We start from the raw sequence: 5,287 nt of genomic DNA on the forward strand, positions 1-5,287 counted from the left end.
TGTTTGTTTGTTTGTTTGTTTGTTTGTTTGTACAGCAAGCCTCTATTTAGGCCCAGCACAGGAGGGTGAACAGAACAACTTCGACAACAACAAAAAGACTGATCAACACGTACGAGACTAGCATCGTCCCGGACAAGGGAAGCACATCAAATACACAGCTTACAAAAGTTGATAATTTGCGTAAGAAGTTCTGAAACAGGCGCTACAAGGATGTGATGCACAGACAAGGGCGCCGATTGTATCAAGTGACCATCGCAATGAAACCCCATGCAAGCGCCGATTTAGCTTAGTCACAACCAGCGCATTTCGCAATACGACACGAATCGTGAGATCAGCTGTTCATCGCTGGGCTGAGCAAAATGTGCCCAATGCCTAGATCTCCGCGTTCGAATCTTCTTCTTTTCTTTCTTTTTTTTTTTTTGTTTGTTTTTGTTTTTGTTTCCATCGCGATCGCATACGCGGCTGCACGCTTCTCGTTGCCGACGGGGCGCATCGACGAGCGGCGTGCCGCGCGCCATGGAGGCCGCGCGCTCCCGTTTGACTTCGGCGCCGCGGAGTGCAGCCGCGGCGGAGAGGAAGCAGACGACGCAGGCGACGCGCCTCCGTTGCCATAGCAACGCGGCGCATGCGCAGAGAGCAGTGAGGGTGAGATCAAGTGCGAAATACCGCTCCCATTTGGTCGCGTACCCGCGTAACGTTTCCTGGCGTTTCCCGCGTCGTTCAACGTTCTTTCTACACTGGTAAGTGGTCCTGTTCATTGTTCCATCGCTTGTTTTGCTGCGATACCTCACCGCTTGACCTTGTGCTATGTGTAAAATTATACAATTCCCATTCTTTTGTCCTATGCTCCTTAGATTTCAGACAAAGGACGTGCCCACTAGTTCGGACCCGCTTTCGAACTTATCCCTAATGCGTATATCTGCCCCTTTACCATCTATGTGCCTTACAAGAGGCCACGCACGATATCGCGTACGCTGGTGGCATTGCAAATTCTTCAGCATCGGTTGCGAACAAGTGTCCGCTTGTCTCAGGTACTGCAGGAGTGTTTGTAGCTGGGCTAGTTGGTTCATTGCACGGATTGAACAGCGCTAAGACGGGACAAAGTGAAGCGAAACAACCACGGGAGCTGACTAACCAAAATATTTATAGTGGAACAAAGCGATCATGGTTATCTGTGTGCGCATTGCGGCACGCGGAGAAACAGATCAAATAGGCTGTGATGGTGCGTATCTAACATGAGTTGCAGCGTTTTGCAGCTGAAACGTGAACCTCTCCTATCTCGCCAAATATGCGATTTCTCTGCCCAGCGGGGCCGAGAGTGCATGCCGCTAAGGAGCTTGTTGGCTGTGCTGTGCGCCAGCTGATCTGGATACCCAGCGGAGCGGAGACGCTGGATTTAGACGGCAATAGACCCTTTGCAAAAAGGCGGACAACACTGAGAATTCAGCGGTGGTAACACTGGTGGTGAACGCGACGACGCCATTAGAAAGGAAGCAGGTCGTACCAACGCCATTGCGGTTGCACGTTTTCGCTCACGGCTTCACGAGTCTGTTGCCCCACGAGTCTGTTTGTTGCCCCATCGCCGTAGTCATATTTCTCTCCTAAAGTGGTGTTTTGCGCTACCTTTCGAAGATTAACGCTGGTCAAATCGCTTCCGCTTATCTACCCCGCTGCACAACGGCTCGTCTGGGACGAGGCGAGACGTGCCCATCGTTTCTCCTATTTCTTCTGTGTTTGTTCTTTCCTCTGAGTTCCTCTCAAGGTCGACTGCCTCTGCTCGCTGCTGACGCGCGCGTGCGACCTATCGCTCCTGCATTAGCTCCGCATTCACCAACGGAAAAATTAAGCGCCGCAAGTACAGAGGCGGTGAATCGCAAACATGACCTCTAGCAGATACATCAAAATAAGTTTCATTATGCATGCTTTGGTCATTTTCGCGAATAGTTTTGAAAGTTTGAACATATGCAAAGTGAGCGCTCAGCAGAGACGGACCCTTCATGGCCCGTTCATAGCGGCCAGCCGCCGCTACCACGGGGCAAGGGCGCATCGATTAAAACACAATTAAAACTCGACAACCAAACAAGGAGGCAGCGCTAAGGCTATTCTTTATTAGCAACAAATCCTACCTTTGCTTGCTGCTGTTTGTCAACACTGACGATGGCGTAACGTAGGACTCCACGCTGACGTATGATCGCTCGTACTCGTAGGACCTTTCAGTGGTCGACCTCGAAGAATAAAAATCCTGCATATGCCACTCTTCTATCGAAGGAAGTGCGGCAACGTTATTTCCGATCCTGCAGTGAGAAACACCACTTCGCGGAACGCGTATGCAATACACCCTTTAGAAAAGTCAGTCTGGCAACATAACTTACTATCATCACCATCGATATTCACCTGGCGTCGGCCATTACTTGATCTCTGCTATCAGCCGGCGTAATACCGGCGTGGTGCGCAAGCGAGCTAATCTGACCCGGCACTCTGTTAAAATTCCCAACGACCCGATTCAATGGTCGAAGGATTTATCCTTGCTACCGGGTGGGTTTTCAGAGAGGCGATTAGGCCCCTACTTCGAAATTTTGGGTGCTTCCAGTTCGTCCGGACGTACTTGCGAGCGCAGCCACAAGCTGTGAGTCGTATGCCGACCCGTCGTCTGCGCGCGTTGCTTCATCATCGGCAAGGTACAGTACATTACTATATTTGATTTTGGTTAACTGCATGTGAACGGTCAGCATAGCTTCTCAGGAAAGGCTCTGCCGCGTTGTTTCCCGGCTACAAATGGGTGCGTGTAGGTCGTTCACGTCGCCGTTATGTCAGCTCCGTAATGTAGTCAGCGGCAAAGCTGACGAAAGGCTTCAGCCACGGCCGCTCGATCTCCCTTCAGCGCTCGAGCGAACCTTCGCCCTACAATAACTGCATGGCAACAAAGCATGCGGCGAGGGATCTGTAACATAGTACACGTGGAAACTTGGGCGCAAATCGATCGAATGGCATGGCGCTTAGTATGTAGGCATTTATTTCAAAGGGCAATCCCTTTCAAAAACGAGCAGTCACATGGGGAACTCGTCGAACAAACCCAGATTGATCACGGAATAGTCATATATGATTCTAGGTGTCGGAGATAGGCGCACGCAGCGTGGCGCAGAAGCAAAACAAACAAAATAATCGGTACATAGTTCTAGGCTCTACGGCGGCCAATCTAGAGTAACGTTAAAAACAATATGTTGTCTGAAGAAACAACGCATGTTCCGATCAGACGCTGCATAACCTGTGTACCCTTCGCGGCCTAGTGAAGCTTACAAAAACATGCGCTCTACCATAGGCAGGAAAAGTAGATCGGTGGTTGTGAGAGGTGGCTTAGGTTGAAACCGCTATAAATGCTCGCGAGTTTTCCTACTGCGCATACATATTAGGTCGTAGGACATGGTGCAACCCCCCCCCCTCCCCCTGCAAACACCGAGTTTTAAACCATTTTTGAAGTCGATCAGAGGTAGTATGTGTGCACATCACCCTTTCAGGGAAAAAAAGCATGCAAGAACCTATGTAGGCCCAAGGTCCCCAGAATTTTTGGCCAGGTTGTTGGTGTCTCACACATTAGTGAAACTATCATTATTATTGTCCTTGCCAACTGCTCCCTTTCTAGAGCTTCAAAGCGCCCATGTTTCAACATATTTGGGTGTTTGTCTTATTATTCACAGAAATAAAATTGTCTTATTATTCATAGAAATAAAATCTGTCATGCATGTCATTTACTCAGTTTAATATTCTGATGCGGGTAAAAAATGGCAGTCTTTTTCACTAGTGCACATATACGGAATGAGTGCATTAAACTTGTTCTGGATTCATTCCAGCCTTGGGGATGTGCATGTGAAATGCAAGTGCTTCAGGAGCCAAAAAAAGACTTCAAAGCCCTATGAAGTGGACGTGGGCCTGGTGGCACCGTGACAAAAGCTACGTGCCAATGCCCCGCCGGTAGAAGTGCCTGCAGTCACAGTAGGGCTGCCTTACATCTGCTGGCACTACTAAAGCAGCAGGGATATACTGAACCGCCACCCGAGCTGTCCTGCACAGAGCTGCCGCAGCAATGGCGAAGGCCACGCAGCACCCCACTTGCTCCCATGCCACTGGAGTTTGTCGATTGTAGAAGTGTGCGGCAAGAAGGATTAACGGAGCCAATCTACAGTAAATTCTATGATGCAAGGGTGACTGTGGAGTCATTCAATGAAGTGGCTACCAGTATAAGGACGCTCGGAGCACAGCTTTCTTCCGTCTCTCCTTCACCATTATCGAGGCAACTAGAAACAGCAGACCTCATTGAGAGCTCGTCAAGAATGGGGCCTACACCTGTGGACAGCCCACTAGAATAATTGCGCCAGTGGTGCCTCACGGGTTCGAGACATTGATCTGTCCCGAGGTAGAGTGCACAGCCCCAACCACGACAACACCGACAAGGCCAGCCCTGTTCCAGTCATGCACGGTGTGGAGGCACACTTCAGCGAGCTGTCTTCCTCAGCAAGCTGCAATCCTTGAGGTTATTATGCAGTCTAAAGTTGCGTCATAACCAGTACTGGGCAGGGAACTTGCAACGGTGGTTGCCTGGGCAGGTTGGTGTAACGTGATCGATACTTAAATCATCACACCAAAAAAAAGGCACTGAGGATAAAGGTATAAAAATAGGTATAAGAATAGCTTTTTTTGCAATCGTAGCGCAGTGGCTAAGGCTTTGTGCTGCTGAATCTCATATAACAATTTTTTTTTCGTGGTCAACTCATCTCCATAATAGCATGGATCTGCTCCACTTGAAACTTTAGGCCAAACAAGCAACAACCTCTTCCCAACATTTCTGTTCAGGGCTTGGAAATCACGCCTGCTGATGCTGCTGCCCTGGAGCAGAATACACGCCAGCAAGCCAACAGCGAAACGTGGAAGGAGGCTCGGTCGCAGCGTGTAACAGCGTCGTCCTTCGAGGTTGTCTTGAAACGCCCTGCGTGGACGGATAAAGGACTGCAAAATTTTACGTCACAGAAAGATCTGTCATGCGTGAGACCTATCCAGTAAGTACAAAAATGTTTGGGCTTCTTCCTAATAAAAAAATTGTGTAGTAAGGCCTTTTTTTTACAATGCAAAGGCAGGAAGTCCAATGTGATTTCCTGCGTTTTTTTCTTGTTATGTAATCTTGGTCAAGTTAAATTTGGCGATGTAGCTTTTGACAGTGGCACATACTTCCTTTTTCCACCAAAATGGAACATGGCATGACCCTACATTCAAGCGACTGTTTCTTTACGTTTGT

This window comes from Haemaphysalis longicornis, unplaced genomic scaffold (assembly GCF_048455015.1).
Source record: "Haemaphysalis longicornis isolate Haplotype H1 unplaced genomic scaffold, Haemaphysalis longicornis Haplotype H1 scaffold_1, whole genome shotgun sequence".
NCBI lineage: Eukaryota > Metazoa > Arthropoda > Arachnida > Ixodida > Ixodidae > Haemaphysalis > Haemaphysalis longicornis.